We start from the raw sequence: 21397 nt of genomic DNA on the forward strand, positions 1-21397 counted from the left end.
AAATTTAATCAAATTTTTTCAGTGTTCTACAATCACTTCTGTATATCTTAGATTTTTTTTCCTTTCCCTTCCCCTCCCCAAGATGACATGCAATCTTATATGGGTTCTATACATACATTCTTATTAAACACATTTTTATCTTAGTCATGTTGCATGGAAGAACCAAAATGAATGGGAGAAACCATGAGAAAAAACAAAACAAAACAAAACAAAACATAACACAAAACATAACAACATAACACAAACATAACACAAGTCTGCTTCATTCTGTGTTTCAATTCCATAGTTCTTTCTCTGAATGTTGGCTCAAGAGTCCTCTGGGAATATTTTAGGTAGAGAACCAACTTTTTAAAGATCTTTAGCATGCAAGAAATTTGCCTTATCTGTTCATTAAAACAGACCCAGGAAGAAGGTATGCCGCTGTAATCTTTGTCTCTAATTTGATAATAATGCTCTGCATTCACGTAAACTTTTTGTTGTTTACAAAGTGCTTGGACATACATTATCTCATTCGAGCCTCTCCATTTTACAGATGAGAAAACTGAGGTCCTAAGATGTCAAATGGCTTATGCCAAGTAAAAAAAAAATCAAATAAATGGCATATTCGACACAGAGTGCCATAGTGGATAGAGTGTTAGATCTAGTGGTAAGAAGAACTGAGTTCAAATCTCACTTTAGCTACTTAGTAGCTATGTGGCCGTGGGTGACTCCATCTCTCTATGTCTCAGTTTCCTCACCTACAAAATGGAGATAATGATAACTGTAGTACCTTCTTCCTAAGGTTTTCAGGAGGCTCAAACAATATCATGAATTTAAGGTGCTTTACATGCTTTTTAATATGCCATGTAAACATCAATTGTAATTAAGATCTGGGTCTCAGTCTCCCAGTTGAGTGTTCTTTTCGCTGAACCATTCTCTACACAAAGGTAGTGACTTTGGACATATACTTTTTTGACAAAAGTCCTGGAGGAGAGTTCTCACTAATCCCTAGTGATCTCCCCCCAGTTCATCTGTTTCTGAAGATCCTTCCTATGATGTTAAAACTTGACCATCAAGCTCAGTCACACACATTCCTCCCTCTGACAATTTTCATCTTTTTCTCAATTTTTTTTTGGTTCTATCTCTGATGGGTTTTGAAAACCTCTGACATTTCCCTTTTGCCAAAGCCCACTCAGAACATCTTAGCTTGAACAGTCTTCCCCCTCCCTGCAAAGTATAACATCCTCCTCATACCCAGGCCAATCATTAGGGTCATTGTTTGCTCTTCTCACTGAATTATACTCATTATCTAGAGGTATCAATTTGTCAGACAAAGAACATTGTGAGACAGTAGAGAAAGATACTATTCAGATTTTCATCATCAGCAAACAGTGATGATTTTCAGCTGTGGAGAGATAGGGGCAGGAAGGGAAGGAAGCCTAGAAAGATTTCTTTTGTCCCTAGACATCCTCTTGAAGGATCCAACCCTCAACTTATTTCAGAAAAGACTATGGCTAATGAACACATAGACTGAACCCCAGAATAAAAATATGAAGAGGACAATAATGGAACAGAAAAAGATGATGAATCCTAAATCTGTGACCTCAAAATAAAGTTGAAATCTTAACCCCTGGAGGTCTTGTCTTTTCGGAGGTTCTCTCAAGTTGTCTTAAGAGGACAACTGCTTTACCTTTTTATTTTTTCTGCTCTACATTCATTTCATGGTGATTTTCTGTCCATTTGTGAAGGAAATCTTGAGAGCTTGGAAATTTCTGACCTATTCCACCATCTTTCCAGAATCCCCAATCTTCCTCAAATAGGAGTGTCCCCTCCTTGCTATATGCTACTGAAGAGAAGCCTATGATGTCCCTAAACCAAAGTTCCCCTCCCCACTCTCAGATTGTGCTGTAATACGGGACTTAAAAGAAATGAAGTGAAAGGGTTGGGATGAATCCAATCCAACATAATTCCACAAGCATTTATCAAGCACCTACTGTATGAACGGTACTGTCTAATGTGCTAGGAATACAAAGAGAAAATTTTCTGAAACTCTTCGGCCCCCAAGGAGTTTACATGGTGGAAGGGAGGATGAAGGGAGATAAGCAACTTCATGATTATGTGAGGAAGCAGAAGAGACTACTAACAACGAGGGATGGAGAGCCTGGAAAAGGCTCCTGAGCTAAGCCTCGAGGAAACTGGAGATTCTAAGTAGCAGACAGGCTTGAGGTGTGCGTTCCATCAAGTGAAACCAAGATAGTGAAATGGGGATGGAATCAGCAGACTGACTTCTGAGGGGGCACCAAAAGGGCAGTGAATTAGTGGAAGCTAACCCCTGCTCGTTCAGATGAAAGGCTGACTCACTCACTGTTCTCAGACTTAATGCTCTCACATTCCCATCATTTGGAAAAGAAAAAAGAAGATGGTGACTTAATAATACAAGAAAAATAGCCAACATTTTTATAGTACTTACTTTATGCCAGACAATGCTAAGCACTTTACAATCATTATCTCATTTGATCCTCACAACTATTCAGGGAGGTCGGTGCTACTATTATCCTCATTTCACAGTTGGGGAAACTGAAACAAATAGAAGTGACTTACCCAGGGTCACACAAGGATCAGATTTAAACTCTGATATTCCTGACTCAGGCCTGGAGCTCTATCCACTGTAACACCAAGCTGCCAATAACTTCCTTTGGCTTCATGGGACTCTAGAGTCAAAACTAGAAGGAATCTCAGAAGCCATCTTATCTAACCCCCACCCCCACTTTACAGATAAGGAAACTGATACCCCAAAGTCTAAGAGACTTGTTTAAAGTCACAAAAATAGGCAGGATTTGAGCTCAGATCATCTGTCTCCAAAGCCAGTTCTCTTTCCAGGACCTTCCATGTCATCTTCTACCTCTTAATTCTCTCCTCTCCAATCTTGTTCTCATTACTTTTAGAATCATTCTCCCTCCCTCCCTCCCTCTCTCTCTCTCTCTCTCTTTCTCTCTCTCTCTCTCTCTCTCTCTCTCTCTCTCTCTCTCTCTCTCTCTCTCTCTCTCTCTCTCTCTCTCTCCTCTCTCTCTCTCTGTCTCTCTCTTAGTTGTATAAGTAAAGAAAGAATTTGAAAATGCACTTCTGCTTGGACTGAGAAACAAAGGCAAGTGGAACAAAGATATATTCCTTTTCTCCCCTCCCCATTACAGCTTTATCTGTTATATCTTATCTGATGGTTTTCCAAGTGAAAGAAGGTTTTGTGTTGTTTTAACAGAGAAGAGAATTCAAGGCAATTTTTTCTTAATGGGGAGGAAAAGGGTAAGTCTCTGACATCATTGAATAGCAGACCACCAACTGATGCATGTCCAACATGTCCCACCTCTTGGACTTTCTGAAAGACATGGGTTTGGTTCTCTAGACTGAACCTTTCCACACCTAATAATTCAACCCCTCAAGCCTCGTTGCCTATGCAGACAATTCTACTTATCAAACAGGTCAGCTTTTCCTTTTGATTATTTAAAAGACATCCATAGACCTCTGAAATAGACAAACTCTTTCATTAGGAGTCCACATTTGCACAGTTGAAAGCCTCACCTGGCTGGGGAGCCAGCTGGCCGCCCATTGCTAAATACAGAGATATTGTTTGAAAGTCGCCTATGAGAAGTCTGCTCACCTTGGTAGTTTTCTACCAAGGGAGGCTTTATATTTTCTAAACCCCTGGATGCCAATTAAGGTCATTCATTCTAAAAGCCTTTGATTGAACAAATAAAAAAGGGTGATATTATGTATACAGTTCTAACTATGAAAAAGAAGTCTGGTTAGTATACAGGCTGTTACAGAATCTTAATAGAAGTCCATTTTACCTGAAGGGAAAACCCAATAAACATTACTCCATAATGTGTTATGGGGCCCAACATTGACTTACCCTACGGGACTCCTCGAATTATAATCAACATTTGCAGCCTTATTCTATGTCTTATACAGCAAGAGTTCATATAAGCAATTCTTGTTTTTTCTTTTGCAAAAATTAACTGTATTTCATGGCAATATACTTTCTGCAAAAAGAAAGTCCTTTGTTAACTACAACATATTGGTTGTAAATAAAAGGAATAACACAACATTCAGCTTATTACAGTGTAAAGGGATGGGGGTACGTGAGCATCGTAAACTTCAGCCTGAAACTCCCGTGCCCCCCGGATGGGATTGTGGAATTGATCCTTCCTGAAACGTGCGCAGCAATCTCTTTCAAAGAAGCTCACAACTTTCAGCAATATGTAAATATTTGCCCAAATGCCTCAACAAGATCGGTGACTGGATTTAATTGAAATCCATTAGGGGAAGTCTGGGAATAACCCATTGAAAATCATTTGGGTTATTAAAAAAACAAAATCTCAATTTTTTTCTCATCTAAGGATGTTTAAACATGACATTATTGCCCATTTCCCGAAAAATTCTGCAGACTTTTTCCATGGTAGGATTTTTTTTCTTCCATATTTAAGTTTCAAGCTTAGTTTGCCTGCTTTAAAAAAAAAAAAAAAGGCAAGTTAATTCTCTTTGACCATGACATGACTTGATGAATCTTGAGTTTCTTTAGGGACTATAAGAATATTCTTGATGACTGAAGCATCAGAGAAATATAGATTAAAACCTGGATGAATCCCAGAGATCACCATAGTCATCAGCTTTTTCATCTGTAGTACAGATTCTGTTCCAAGGTAAGTTCCAAGGTTCCTTTCAGCTCTGACTCCTTTTTTGTGATCCAGTCCCATTTCAGCCCCTGCCCATTTTTACAGATGAGCAGACTGACTAATATCTTTGTTGCTGCTGATCAGTCATTATTCCGTCTGCCTTTTCTGGACTCCAGGAGCACCCCAAGACCTTCTATCCTCCACCATCTCAGTGTTTTCTAAAACTTTCATATTCATGAAATCTAGTCATGACCCTACTGAGACCCAGAAGTGGAAAGCAGAAGACATGAGTCCACAGGTATCTATCTACTCTGTTACATTAGGAAGGCTGATTGATTCTTGTGGATGTTTGAGCTGTTCTTAGCCAGTCAATGGTGAGAACTCTCCAAAAGCTTTTGTATTTCATCTTCTTTCATGAATATTTTTAGAATTCATGTCCTTTTCTACTGAACAAAACTGCAAAAGTCGATCCCTGACTTCAATGACCTAGAGATCCTGAATGACTGACCTTTTCTACTGATTTCTCTGTCTCAAAACCCATACTGCTTTTAAAAGCATTTCATTAAGGCTCTGCATGGGGGAAGGGATGAGGGAGGGAAGGGGATGCCAGTGAAATACTCAGTGAACAGAGTGGTCACTGTTTCAATAGATATCCCTTTGGCTCTCCACCCCCTACACCAGCAGCAGCCAAGAAAGAGTGGAGATCATACCCACCTCTTGTCCCATTAGTGACCCTTGTGGCATCATATTAGGATTGAAGAGGGGCAATCGTTACATTAGGAAGAGATAACGTTATCCATCCTGCCTCCATGAGCACTTACTGGAATGGAGGATCTCCTCTGCTCTTTCCTACCTGTGTGACCTAGGGCAAGTCATTAGCCTCTGTAGGTCTCAGTTTCTTTTCTGTAAAATGCAGTTCAACTAAGATGGACTGAGGTCCTCTCTAGATCTTAGCCTATGATTCTATGATCCCAAGCAATGCAGTGGAAAGAACACTGGTTGTTACCGAACCTCAGTTTCCTCATTTGTAAAATGAGGGGGATTGAACTAGACAGCTTCTGAGGCTGGGGGCACATGTTTTGAATCCATGATCCTATGAAGTCCCTTAAAGCTTCCTGGGCCTCAGTTTCCACATCTGTAAATAGAAAGAGGTTGGACTAGATGTTTTCTGAGGTCCCTCCCAGCTTGAAGTCTAAGGTCTCTTCTCCAACGCCAAGACGCTAACAGGACACAGATCTCTTCTGGGCAACTGGGCAAAGGCACTCAGCGCTGAGAGTGCTGAGGGGGGTCTCTGAGGGCGAGGGACGTGCCAAGAGGCCCAAGCACCGTCCTTAGCATCTTCATGCCCTTGAACTCCTAGGGTCCTCCGTGGGCTCCGCCCATGCCCCCTTTCTCTGCCTGCGTTCTTGGTGTGCGTGGGCAGAAAGAGTGGTGAGCACGGTAGGAGATCCCAGAAAAGGGCCCCTGGGCATCCACAGCTCCCCGCAGCCAGTCCTGCCTGCTCCGCGGGTGCCCCGCACCTGGACGGTTTCCGAAGGGGCGGCCTCCCTCTGGCGGCTAAAAAGAGCAATGCGGGCCAAGTGTGTGGCGGGGCGTGGGATGAGAAAGGGGTGATGACGGCCAATGGCCAGGGAGCGGCCAAAGTCCGGAGCCGGGATTTGTTGCTGTCTGTGGAGGAGAGGAGAAAGTGATTCTCCCAGCGCTATCTCCTCAGACAGCCCTTGTCGGAAGAGAAGCTGGGCTCTCGGTGGCCCTCTCCTGCCCTCCCTGAGATGCCTTCAGAGGCCCCCCAGCCCCAAAAGGCAAGGGTGGGGTGAGGAAAGACACCCCCACTCCTGCCTACTAAGGTCTGCCGAAGTGAGAAGGGCAGTGGATTCGGAGACTTTGAATTATCTGCATCAGGGGCATGCTGGTAAACGTTGAAACCCTTAGCCAGGTGCCTGGCACTTCGTATGTGCTTAATAAATACTTACTGATTGATTCTTAACATTTTCTCCATCACTTTCTGAAGTTTAGATAATCAGCAAAGCAATAAATGCAGCCCAGTTTGTAGCCTGCTTCTGAGGTGTAAATGCACCGATAGTTCTGGCAGACCCTGCCTTGGCCAAGTCTGTTGACCTCCCCGAGCTTCAGTTTCCTCATCTGAACAAATAGTAGGTCAGACTAATGGCCTCTGAGGTACCACTGAGCTCTGAATCTATGATTCCCTCATCTGTTAACCACCAGGACTCCATCAGCAATTCTTAACCTGAGATCTATGGGTGTTCATAAACTTGAATGGAAAGGCTACATCTTTATTTTCACTAACCTTTCATTTCCTTTGTAATCTCACATTTATTTTCTTCATTTTAAAACATTATTCTGAGAAGGGATTTATAGGTTGGCTTGTCTAGATTACAAAAACAGGCTAAAACCCCAGTTCCAGGTTCTCCTTCCTGTCCATTTGTCCTCATCATAAACCAGCATATCTCAGTTCCTAGGGTAAAAGTAAGGGTGTGCTGACCCAACCCAAATCCATTTAAAGTCATTGATAAGATGCTAGGCTCCGATACTTTCACCAGGTAAGAACATATCTTATTGACTCAGTCCAGTAGAAGTGTGAACAAAGCCTAGACATTAATTAAAAGCCATTTCAAGTAAGTGGGACAGAAAACCCGAGGATGGGTTTAAGTTCTTAGTCACATACCTGTGGGGTCTTTTACAAAATAACAGACCAGTTCAGGACCCACAAGGTTTGAGCATCTCATAGTAGCTTTCCAGCCAAGATCCTGAGAAGGAATCACCTTGGAGGGAAGAAAGTGTCTCGTGCCCAGAAAAGAATCTTGAGAACTTCAGAGGGCTGGAGGATTTGGATATTTTCCATGGCATCCTAGCAGTGTCCCAGGATAGCAGAGGCTGGTGGCGGTGTCTGTACCAGGAGCCCAGGACAAACTAGACACACTCAGGAAAGGTTGTTTCAAGATTCTACAAAGAACTTTGCAGAAAGGTCACCTAGGGGCAAAGAGGACTCCAGCAAAGAGACTTCCAGGAAATGGACATTAACCTCTTGAACACATCATAAACCTATTTTCCTGTGGTTTCTACTCATCTTTGGGGGAAAGTTTGTCCTGGTTTGGGGGATATTTTGTATCAATGCTACTTAGTAAATACCCATTTTTCGAAGCTAATTTAATCTGGATGATTGCTACCAACCAGCAATCATGGCGTGGGGGGTGGAAGGGGAGGAAAGTGGACCAGTGAGGGGCTCATAAGCAATAGTATTAGAAAATCAACCACCCCAACCCCTCAGTATTGGGACCCTGAGGGCAGATGCAGCAGCCTTACTTTGGGGTCCTGACCTATCAATGTGAGTGGTGTTCTGGAAAATAATTCCAGAGAAGGCACTATGCTAGAATTAGTTTGGACTCCAGAGATCTTTGGAATAAGAACTATACAAGACTTTTGAGGTCATTGAGTTCAACACTTTACAGATGAGGAAAGTGAGGCTCTGAGAGGCTTTGGTTTGCCTAAGTCCACAAAGTTTAATAGTTCCTGGGCTTGGGCTACCATCAAGTAACCCAACTCCCAGGTCCTTGCTACTACCCCAGGCCAGCAGGGATGGGGCTTGTAGTCCCTCCCCAGTAGTTTCCAACGCTTCCTCGATAGTGTCAACTTAAACCTCTCCCCTCCAATTCTCTGGCCAGAAATTGGCAAGGGGTCGGGTAGAATTCCAAGAATAAAGCAGCCATTTTCAGGACATACCAAGGCTTTGAAGCCTTCTTTGAGGAACAGTGTCCTCCCTGGTAGCCTGTAGCCCCTTGGAGGTTGTCGAAAGTGAGAAAATACTGATGATGTTGGTGGGCTGTGAAGCCAACAGCGTGATGGTGTTTCTCCCACAACCTCCTCATACACACCGCAGCACTAATTGACAATTCTGGATTATCCCAACCTGGATGGGAAAGAGTTGTTTAATGAATGGTTTGCTGGAAACTGGTATCATGCTTGAAGCTATGCAAATATGTAGAAGGAGGAGAGGAAGAAGACAAAAAAGAGGGGAGGCAGACAACCCAAGCTTTGCCTTAAGGGCTTTTAATCTATCACCACCGAAGATAAAAGGCTCATTAATCCTATTGCCAAACCTCATGAGTCATTCACCTCCATGCTGTACTGTCTGGATGGCTTGGTGTGTGTGCGTGTGTGTGTGTGTGTGCACATAGATGGATGATTGGATGGATGGATAGATGGATGGATAGATGAGTGGATAGATGGATGGATGGATGGATGGATAGATGGATGGATAGATGGGTGGATGGCCGAGGTGTGGCATCATCTTGGGAGCATAGTTGGTTGTTTGGTTGTTTGGTTGTTGTCCTTCACTCTTGAACAGGACCAAAATGACATCACTATGCTAGAATCAAGTTACAGTGTGTCCAACTATGGCTGATAAGACCAATACAAGTTTGGAATGCTCTACTACAGGTCGGACACAAAGTCCCTGTGAATATTTGGGGAGGATTCTCTAAAATTGTGCATCTCGAGTTCCTTTTGAGCTACTTCAATTCAATGAGCTGCTTTGCACATAGAGCACAGTACCTGATGAGGTACTGTGATGATGGGCACACCATGCTGAGCGGTCCTGTGCCTGTGCACAAGACAGCATCTGCCATGTCACACAATCAGTTTCAAAGTTCTTAAGAGAGACCTTGAGAGTCTCCTTGTGTGCTTTCTTCTGACTCCCACGTGAGTGCTTGCCCTGTGTGAATTCTCCATAAAATAGTCTTTTAGGCAAGGGTATGTTTGGCATTGGAACAATGTGATCAGCCCATCGGAATTGTGCTCTCTGCAGTAGAGTCTGAATGCTTGACAGTTTAACTCAAAAAAAGGACCTCAGTGTCTGGTACCTTATCCTGCCAGGTGATCTTCAGAATCTTCCTAAAACAATTCAAATGGAAGTGTGGGAGCATAGATTTAGAGCTGGACGGAGCCTTAGAAATCATTTAGTCCAACCCTCTTATTTTACAGATGAGGAAAATGAGTCCTAGAGATATCAAGTGTCTTGCCCAAAGTCATGCAGCTGCTAGATTAGAACCTGGTGCCCTGACTCCAAATACAGTTCTTTCTACTGCACCCCACTGGCCCTGTTGTCATTGACTATGAATCAGTCTAATGTTCACTTCCTCTGTGCCTATGAAGGAGTCATGTAAACTCCTTGGGGCCTTAGTTTCCTCTTCTGAAAAATAAGGGAGTTGTACATATGGTATCTCAGGTCCCTTCCAGGTTTAGATATAGGGTGCTAGATAAGCTCAATGAAGGTAGAGGTTGTGACATGGGATCTCATGGTGACAGAACATCCCCTGAAAGGAAAAGAATTCAGACAAACTACACATACAAAGCAGCCTCCATGCAAAAGGCATTGACTGGAGTGTCAGGACACACTGAGACCCCTGAGGCTACAGGGCAAGACTGTGAAGGAGGAAGGCTTGAGAGCACGGACTGTTTAAAGGGGATTTGTTTTTATATTTCCAATGCCAGAAGGTGCCTTGCATGCAATGCATGCTTAATAAGTGTCTGTTGAATTGAATTGAAAATTCCCTTTTCCCTAATAACTTGTCTTTCCCCCCATTCTCAAGCTCTCATACCTGTCTTCTTCTCCCCCTACATCAGCCCCACCCTCTCACCTGTCAAAACTTACCTATTTTAACTAAATTACCTCTTAGGCAACCTCTCTGCCCCGCCCCCCGCCTTCTCCCCCACCTTCATCTACTGAACATCTAGCTCTATCTGCTACTTGAACATGACAGCCTGAGTCCAGGTGTTGACTTCACTGAGCCTGAGGTTGGATTTCAGTTCTATTTAAGAATGCTTCTATCTGCTTTGTGTTTCTATAGCTAAGGGTAGGTGACCAAACATCATTGATAAGAGATGAATTTCAAGTGAATGCCTCACCTGAATTTTCCAAGACTTCTCTGTCCATGCTAGCTGCCCTATGGCAAGTACCTCCCTATTGTTACCATAATGCTTCTCAGAGAAATAGGGCACCATGGACTGCCCATGCCCTGTCTTATCAAAAGCTGTTTATTTTGAATGAGTTGTACAGATATTGTAGAATAGATGCATCACTAAATCTTTCATATATCAGTGTTTTAAGTATCAACTTCCAGAAGAGTATAATAGGAGTAATGAATTATGAATTGATAAAAATTATATAATATAATACGATACGATACGATATGATGTGATGTGATGTGATATGATATAATGTAGTATAACATAATATAATATGGTATAATATAATACAAGAAATATAATAATGTATTATGCTTGGAGTCTTTGTCAATACACACACAGTATTTTGTGTTTGAAGCATTTCTTTTGTGTGGAAGAAATAAATAGCTATCCTATACCTGATACATAATGTTCACTGAGTCCCTTTTGAGTATTCCCTTTCTAAAAGATCTCAGGCATGAGCCAAACCTAAGCCTTAAGTGATTTTCCTTGGGGTTCTCAGGTAGGAATGGAAAAAGCCAGACACAGCATGAAAAATCATGACCCCTCTCTTTAGAGGTTAGCTTCAGCCAGGGCAGAGGCCGGAAAAGGAGGCTCCTTTGTGGCAAACGGCACCACTCCATGCTGCTGGCCAGTGGTGATCTGCTATTACACATGTGACATCAAGCCCCATTTTAATGGTGGTTCCCTGGCCCTTGGTTGAGCCGCTAATACAGACCTCTCATTTGCTTTTTTTTTTTTTTTTTTAATTCATTTGCTGAAACTTGCTGTAACCTCCTTGGCTGAGACTTTGCCAGAGGGTTACGAATAGCCCAGACCCACTATTTGCCCACCACACCCTCTTTCACTCCTTTCAACTGCTCTTCTTAGCACCTGCCCCTCCCCTCTGCCCCCGCCCTTTGCTGGATTACTTTCTCCTTCTTTTCTCCCAGCTCTTATTTCCCAGATTAATGTGGTGCTAAAATATACAGCCCCACTCAAGGATGTTCCCTTCCCTTTCTTCCCTTCTTGCCTTTAATTAGGGGCTGGAAGAAAAGTCCACACCTGAGTTTCTTCTCCGTGCTGGGTTTTTCCAAGTATATGGCAGTGTTTCTGGCATTTTCCACCAGGCTCTTTGGGCAGCAGGACTGCCCTCTAGGAAACACTAAAGGTTGCTCAGCTTTCTGGGGTCATTGCCCCTGTTTGTTCAGGTAAAGAATTCCATCATCAGATGGGATGCCCAAGGTCTAGAGGAGGGGGGTGTGAAAAGAACTGGACCTGTAGACTTCGGATCTCATACTGACCCTTCTTATTGGTAGCGATGTGACCTCTGGTAATTCACTAAATCTACCTGTAAAATGAGGAGATTGGACAGGTCTTGAGTGGAGCTTTATTTACAAAGGGGGCAAAAATTTTTGATGGGGCACCTAAGTGGCACTATAGTGCACAGAGCACTGGACCTTGAGTCAGGAAGACTTATCTTCCTGACTTCAAACCCAGCTCAGATACTCACTGGGTGCTGACCCTGGACAAGTCACTTCACCCTGTTTGCCTCAGTTTCTCTATCTGTAAAAGTGAGCTGCTACTAATAGCCTTCTCCTCATTGAGGGTTTTCAAGAGTAGGTTTGGAACATTTATAGATGGGTTACTCTTCAAGTACAGGTTGGACTAACTGACTCCAACTATCCCTTCCAGACTCTTAAATCCTGTAAGTTCCTAACTGGGTCTATGGTCCCATAGTGGCCAAGATATGAACCTAATTGAATCTAATTCTGATGTTTGGAGGTCTGAATGACCCAGGGAGCCATAGTCAGAAGCAGAAATAAAGGACTCTGCCACTGTTAGCCTTGGAACTGGGCCAGCACTGACTCGGTTCACTCTTCAGTATATCATTAGATGTATTGCTAAGAAGAGTTCTCAGGATAACTAAGGGCTTGAATGTAAATGGCACCTTTGTCTGTGCCTGCCTTCCCAAGGTGCGTTGTCCCATTGTCATTCTCAAAGACAGCTTTCTTTCTAAAAATGATTCAGAGGTGGATTGTGGAGTCTTCCATTTGTCTAAATAGTAAATGCCAAACAAGAATCTCTCACAAGCTGCAAAATCCCAAGTCATTGGCCCACTGCATGGGAAAGACTGAGGAATGCCACAATGTGTTCTGTCCATGGACCTCTGGTGTTTAATTAATGTGTTCTGGACATGGAATTCAGGTGTTTAATTAAATGGATAAAAAAGGTGTGGAAATAATGATGCAACACGCCCTACAAAAGCCATGTGAGGGATAAAATGGATTAATCCCAGAGGGTAGGGGGATACTAGCTCAGACATTTAAACCAGAAGTTCTTAACATAGTGTGTCATGGGTCCTTTTGACAGTCTGGTGAAACCTTTGAACCTCTTCACAAAGTGATGTTTTTCAATGCATAAAATGAAATCCATAGAATAGCAACAACAGCAACAACAAAAATTATATTGAAGAACAGTTATCTTAATATTAAAAAAAAAAACAAAACACAAGTTCATGCATCCTAGGTTAAATTGCTTACAAGCATAGATATTGAGAGAGAAAAAATTCCCACAGCTTCCATTCTGGCTGTTGGAGCTCACAGGGTGTCTACTCTGGAATAATGATTCTCTCCCTTTGGAGCTTCCATCCATTTCTCCATGTTCTACCCTTTAGGGCCAAGCAGAATTCTAATCCTTCTTTCTCTCATTAATCCCGTAAATACTTGAAACTGTTACCATGTCTCCTGAGTCCTCCCTTCCCCAGGCTAAACATGTCCAGCTCCTTGCACAGATGCTTCCACAGCAAGATGTCAAAGCCTTCACCCACTTGGCTGTTCTCCTCCATGCCATCTCCAGCTCAATAATATCCATCTGTATGGAGCCCATAACTGAGCACAATATCCCAGCATCCACTGGGCAGCTCTCTACCCTGTCATCATTGTATTACTGAGTAAATCTGGCCCTCATTATTCTCATATCCCTAAGTAAGAGCAGAATGAAGTTCTCACATGTTTGGCCAATGAAGCCATGTGTGCATTCATGTTGTGCTCTCCATACATATACATGTGTGTACATTATATATATGTGTGTGTGTGTGTGTGTGTGTGTATGTAATATATGTTTTGGGTATGCCTTGTGTATGTGGACATGTATTCTTTGTGTGTATATGTATGTATAAAAGCAATGTGCCCTAGAGGATAGAGAGCCAGCCTCACCTTTGCTGGCTGTAAGACTCAGGGCAGGTCACATAACTTGCCAATATTCTAATCAGATCAGGGTCAGTCTACATTGACCAGAGGGAGTTTCTTTACTGGGGATTCCTTAAGTGGATAACATCATAGATCCAACTTTTTAAAAGTGTATATGTATGAATTTTAAATATGAATACATAATATGCGTAAAATACAATATTGTATGTATATGTGGGTGTAAAGACTATATAACTGCTCCCTGCTGCCTCGGCTACATAAGCCCCTCCCACAAGAGGCATCTCTCTGGGCTCACGAGGATCAGGTTCATCTTGAAGGGTTCAACCCCACGGAGTGCTGGCAAGCTTTTTGTATCTTTCCCATTCCCTCACCCTCAGGGAAATCACTAAACCAAAGTTCTGTCATGGCTTCAGTGAGGGTCTCGCCCCAAAGTGGGCAGCTCAGTTCAGTGTACAGAGCATGGGGCAGAGGTTTGTTTCCTTGATCAGATAAAGGCTTAAGATCTATGTCACTCATAAACACATATTAGCAAATGCAGAAACAAATCAATAACCGATCTCAGTCATTCATTATTCTCTTCCATGAGGTAGAGACAACTCTGCAGGCCTGCAGAACAGAGAGGATATTTCATCTTTAACTTGAATTTGTCCTATCCAGCTTCCTCAGTGGGTCTAAATCTCTTAGCTGGGCAGGGCATGGGCTCTCAGTCAGAATTTTCCTAGAGGAAGTCACTTTCTCTTCCAAAAAGTAGAGTTTTTATAGAACTCTTCTACTACACAAGTCAAGAGCCCCCAACTCAGAATGTCTTACATTGACCAGGTCAGCACTGAGGCTGGAGATGTCCATTTCTTAGCATCACCAGCTGCTGGCCTATCCAATGGCAAGATACTCAGGCTTCCCTGGGCAAGTACATATTCTCACTATCAAATGTTTGTGTCTGCCATTGTGGGGGTCAAGGGGAGAGGAAAGAGGGAGAGATCAGTCTTCTCCTTCTCATGGCTGGAAGTCCAAGAGAGAGAAACCATTGGATCCAACCCAAGAGAGCAGGGTTCAACAGAGGCCTAAAGGCCATCTTTGTTCTTCTCACAGACCACAAAGAGGGTGGCTCCTTCTGACTCAGTCTCCAATTATCTTTGACGCAACCTCTGACTCTGGTAACCAACTAGGGGTTGCTATGTCATCTCAACAAAATATATGTTTTGCAGCAAGAGGTTGGAGCACCTATCTCATAGAATGGGGCCAGAGGGCATGGCCAGCTCCATGGGAGGTGCCCCAGGCCAGCAGATAGGGTGTTGCCCTGAATGAACATAAAAACATTTATTAAGCACTTACTATGTGCAAACATGGGCTAAGCACTAGAAATACAGATAGAAAAGTAAACTATCTTCTGCTCTCAAGGGGCCCATGTTCTAAAAGGGGAGGTGACACCTGGAACTGCAAGTCCGGAGGAAAGGTTCCCATGGTCCTTAGGTGGGGGATGGCCATGGATCATCTTTAATTTTATACCCAGGGATAAAGTCATGTCAGTTTCTGATGCTGAAGCATTTGACATGGCCAAGGACTTTGATAGTCTAACCTCCTTTTCCCAGTCTTCAGTAACTGATCACATCTGTTACATCAATTATTTTAATGTTTCAAGGATCTGTTAGCTCATTTGGTGGTCTCCCCAATGCTGCAGATGACAGCCCCTGGATGACATGGAGATGGTCCATGGGAATTGCTAGGGGACCCAAATGCATCGCCCTGTCACCCACTGGGTGAGCTTAGCTAGATTGATCCTCAGATGATCCACCTACAAGAGGTTTTAAGATCCAGGGTCACTGTGAGAACACAAATCAGAGCTTGAACCCAAATTAGGAGGTGCAGGAATACCAGAGACATATGGTTATCAAGTGAAGTGAGATCTAATAGAAAACCACTCAAGAATCAATGTCAACCTATTAGTTAGAGAAATGCAATTCATAACAATTCTGAGATACCACCTGGCTAATATGAGAGAAAAAGAAAAGAAGAGATGTTGGAGGGGATGTGGTGAAATTAGGACACTGATATATTGTCAGTGGAGTTGTGAACTTGTCCAACCATTCTAGAGAGCAATCTGGAACTCTGTCCAAAGGGCTATAAAACTGTGCATACCCTTTGACCTAGTAATGCCACTATTAAGTGTGTATTCCCAAAGAGATATAAGAAAAAGGAAAAGGACCCACATGTACAAAAATATTTATAGTAGCTCTTTCTGCAGTGGCAAAGAACTAGAAATTAAGGAATGCCCAACAACTGGAGAATGGCACACAGTGGAATACTAATATAATAAATAAATAATATAATAAAATATTCATCACTCTGCAGTCAACCTGGTGACAGACAGACAGATAGATGTTTATATTGCTGGGTGGACAATTGTCCTGAATTGATTTTTGACCAATATAATTTTTTATTTTTATGATAATTATTTTCAATATTTATTTAATTTTAGATTTCTACATTCATTCCACAAAATTTTGAATTCCAATTTTTCTCCCCATCTCTCCCCCCATAACACCTTGCATTCTGATTGCCCTTTTCCTCAATGTGCCCTCCCTTCTATTACACCCCACCCTTCCCTTATCCCCATCTTCTCTTTTTTCTTATAGGGCAAGATAGATTTCTATACCCCATTACCTGTATTTCTTATTTCCCAGTTATATACAATAACAATTCTCAACATTCATTTCTAATACTTTGAATTCCAGTTTCTCTCCCTTCCTCCCTCCCCACCCCTCCCCACCCCTCCCCACTGAGAAGCAATTTAATACAGATTATATGTGTGTCATTTTGCAAAAGACTTCCATAATAGTCATGTTGTGTAAGGCTAACTATATTGCCCTCCATCCTACCCTGTCCCCCCTTTATTCTATTCTCTCATTTGACCTTGTCCCTTCCCAAAAGTGTTTACTTCTAGTTACTCTCTTCTCCCATTTTCCCTCCCTTCTATCCTCCCCTTCTCCCCTACTTTCCTGTAGTGTAAGATAGATTTTCATACCCAATGGAGTGAGCATGTTATTCCCTTCTTCAGTCCAATGTGAGCAGAGTAAGCTCACTTTTCCCCTCTCACCTCCTCCCTTTTCTCCTCCATTGAAAAAAATTTTCTTATCTCTTTTATGAGAGATAATTTGCCTCATTCCATTTCTCCCTTTCTCCTCCCAATATAATCCTCTCTCACCCCTTAATTTTATTTTTTTAGATATCATCCCTTCCTATTTAACTCACCCTGTGTGCTTATGAGTTGAGGGATCTGAGACCCTCCACTGCTGCTGGGGATTCCGCCCTGGAGGCCTGTTCCAGTCCTGTTCCTCCAGGTGCCTCACGGCCAGGGCTGGGCTCTGCTCCACTCCACCTCCTGTGTGAAAGACCTTTCCTCTCAGCCTTCCAGGTCACCTTTGGCTGGAAATCTCTTTCACTCTGTTGTTCTGTGGCTTCTACTGCTCTAGAGTTTGTTGAGAGTTATTTTTTACAGGTATTTTATGGACTGTCATAGAAGAGCTAGAGTATGTGGGTCTTTCTACTTCACCATCTTGGCTCTGCCCCCCGATCAATAAAATTTTTAATCAAAATGAGTCCTTTGAAGTCCTTTGAAGATATATTTAAAAATAAATAATAGCAGTTACTCTTGGGGAACACTTGAGCAAAACTTAATTAAGCACCTACTGTGTGCAGAACACTGTGCTGGGGACTAAGGGAGTCATAACATTTAAACAAAGCATAATCTCTGATCTCTTGTAACTTATGGGCTGGTGAGAAAATATTTAGTACTTCAATACTTGAAGTATTAAATTCTTATTAGCCAAGCTGAAAATTCAATATGCTCCTATTTAAATACAATCCTCATGCTGCATTTAAAAACTATAATACAAAATAATAAATGGGCACAAGATATCTGCAGGAAAATCAGCCTAAGCACAAACCACCATTGTGCCAAGGATGAGCTAGTTCCTTGAACTGCAGTGGGCATGGATAGCTTCTTAGGTAAGATCTCTCAAAGAAAGCCACCAGAAAGAATGAGATGGGTACAACCTATCACACTTTCTTAACCTCCCTCAGATATCATCAGCAGGCATTTGGGGCCAGCTTTTACATTTGCAGTTCAACAGCTTCCAATCAGAAGGATAGAAGAATGAATGGACAGGCCCATTCCTTCTGGTCTGAGTCTGAGAGGGAGCTTATTGCAATTTCTGTCCCCCACAATAGCAGGCACTTGGCTGAAGCCCCCAGCTCAGTTTATTTTAACAGGGTGTTTACCATAGTAAGACAATAACAATGGAGAAGAGAGGTATTCATTCCCACATCAAAATCATTGCCACAGTCCTCCTCACTGCCCCTTGGAAATAATCAGTTACATTTGTTAGAAGCAAGCTCCCATAGAGCTACATATTGTTTTATGTTTCTGGAGATTAATGATATCCTCTTAGAAGAAATGCAAACATGAACCCCATTTCCCAGGCATGGCAGGAAGCAGCTGAGGTTGGTCAGTGGCACTTAGGAACGCAAAGTCCCAGTTGTGTTTTTCTTTTGTTTGTTTCTATCCCCCACACTTTTATACCCCAGATCACCCAGAATCAAGCCTAGCAGCTTGATTCAGTGCCTTTGGCTACACTGAATCCTCTGCTTCAGGTGATGCAAGGTAGAAATATTTGTGAGAATATGTGCTTCAGAGCTGGCAGACACATTGACGTTCATTGAGGGTAATTCCTTTTTCAGTAAAGGAAATCAAGGGAAGCAAACCCGAAGTGATTTGCCCCAGGTCACGCAGTAAGAAGGCTGGATTTGAGCTTGGGTCTTCCTGACTTGACTCAAGCCTAACCCTCTACCCATTGCATTGTTCACAACTGCCTTCTTCCTATGTCCAGTAGACCCTGATGGCTTTCAGATTTCAAATAGAAGAGCTGTTCAAATCATTGGACCATTGATCTTGAGCTGGAAAGAACCTTTGAGGCCATCCTGTATAATCTTCCCATTTTACAGATTTAGAAACTGAGACCCAGAAGTGACAGACCTAGGATTCAAACCCAGCTCCCCTGCCTCCAAATCCAGCACTCCTCTCATGCCATTCAATTTCTTTTCTAGTAATATAAGGCATCAACTCTGTCACATGCAGGTAAGTGAAGGATGTCTTCAATAGTGGGGGAGACACTAGGTTACTGAATTTGGGCAGACTCCCAGAACTGATTCATGGCTTTCATTTCCCCACATTCTAACAAATGAGCCCTTTCATTCTTCCATCCTTGAAGACAAGGCAGCATAGCCCCTCCCACTGGGGGAGTACCCCAGCTTGAAGCAGCCTGGGAAATTCAAAAAGTGTTATTTTGTGACAAAATGATTTAATGTCTGTTTATTTGCATGGTCTTGCAGCCATTTAAGAGATTTTTTTCAAACCTCTCCTATATCTTCCAGAGATGGAGACTAAATCGAAAACAGACCGTGGATGGGGAAGAAAGAAGTTGGAGAGGGGAGGAGGGCAGATAGTGAGGGACCGAGACAGAGCTATGAATATTTGCATGATTTTAGAGCATAGAGAAATGAGGAAGTGAGGAAAGGGCTGAGCAGACTCACAGCTGCATCTCCCCCATGAACCATTTATAAATGAGAGTGGTCACTGAGGGAGGACACTGGTCCCAGCCAGGCCATCCACTACTTGGATGTAGTAGTTGGACTGTGGGCCTCAGTTTCCTCCTCTTACGTTAGATGTCCAACACTGACTACAACCAAGTAAACCAAAAAATTTCAGCTGGACACTGACTGCCATTATGATGACCATGGTTGTTCCAGAGAAAAGTTGAGAAAATGATCTTCCCTCTCTGCATTGGAGGCTGAGAGTGAGAGGGAAAGTATGTCTACGGGTGGGGAAGATGCTGGCAGACACAGGCAATATGTTAAGACTTTTTTATATTTTCTTTTTTTAAGCTTTATTACAAGGAACGCCTCACTGGGTAGGGGAGAATGAGTTACATATCTGGAAATAAATGATGCACGAAAAGCAAGACATTCATAAAATATGATAACATTAAAAAAACAAATCCAGAAATAGATGGCAGAGAAGATATACTCCAGCTCAGGATGGAGCTGCCATCTCTCTCTTCTCTTTCTTCTATGTCCTCTTCAGCTCAGTCCACACCTACTGGCTACTCACACCTGGAGGAGAGCCCTGGGGACATCACCTGACGCAGAGCTGACACATCACCTTCTGGGATCTGTAGTCCAATTTCCTTCAATGACCAAGGTTTCCTCTCAGCACCAAGCATTATGGAGAAGGGGGCTCTACCCACATAGACAGAACTATTTACCAGTGAAAGACCTTGTCCCCATAAAGGAATTTCAAGAAGAGAGAGTCTTTTATAGCATCATAGATTCTTAGAGAATGGTGGCATTTAGGGTGGAAAGCAAGCCTAAAAGTCATAGAATACAGTTCTATCTTTAGAACCGAAAGGGACCTCAAAACCCCCCATATTACAGATAAGGAAACTGAGGCCCAGACAAATGATGTTTAACATCAAAGAGTAAGTGCCAAAAGCAGAATTCAAGCTCAGGTCTTCTGATTCCTAACCCAAGGCTCTATACTCTCAATAGCGTCTTTGAGGATTGCTGGAATCATATGAGGCTTGCCTTGAAGCCTTCAAGGTCAATCTGTCAACGCCTCTCACAGAAGACCCTTCCTGGTCCCTACAGTAACTTGTGTATCACACACACACACACACACACACACACACACACACAAACACACACACACACACACACACACACTATGGCAAGAGGGGAGGAAAAAACCAAGCAAAGGAGACAAAGAGGACAATTTTGTTACTATCTTTTAAAATTTAATATAAGCTGTCCTTAAAGGGTTAATCATCCTTTCTGTCCTTTGTGTATTTACAGAATCAGAGAATGTGAAGATGTCAGGGACTTCAGCAGCTGTCTCATCCAACCCACACATGAAAGAAAATTCCCCAAAACAGCCCCCATAAGCAGCTCTCCATTATAATGCTTGTGTTTGCACAGTTATTAAATTTACAATATTTGATGTGATGGTGCAATGTGCTTTCTTCATGGCTGGAAGTCTCACTCTTTCTGATAGACAAAACCCTTGGGATGCCTCTCTGTGCTTCGGTTTCACCTGGCATAACTTCTCCCTCTGACCCCAGCAATCAATCCCATTATTATGTAAATAAGGGTTGTAGTTGACAAAACATAGTCAGTGGAGTGTGACAGGAATTAATACACCTCTGGATGTGCATGACATCATGCTAGTGATACCTAGGGCACAGACTTTGAAAAGAAAACACTTGTTAGTGGAATCTTCCAGATAAAATCATTAGAATGCACGGATATTTTTGTTCTTTCCAGTTCCAACCAAGTAGGATTATTAGCAATAATAACACAGAAAGTTCTGAATTGCAATAAAAAAAAGAATTCATTTTCCTTCCTTGGCTGAGAAAGTGGAATCTTTGCCATAAGTGGATAAGGGGCATGTTGCAAAGTATCTCTCCATAAATTTTATTTGAGGAAAGGCTTTGAGTATTTATTTATTCTCTTTTAGTCTTT

This window comes from Notamacropus eugenii, chromosome 3 (assembly GCF_028372415.1).
Source record: "Notamacropus eugenii isolate mMacEug1 chromosome 3, mMacEug1.pri_v2, whole genome shotgun sequence".
NCBI classification, from domain to species: domain Eukaryota; kingdom Metazoa; phylum Chordata; class Mammalia; order Diprotodontia; family Macropodidae; genus Notamacropus; species Notamacropus eugenii.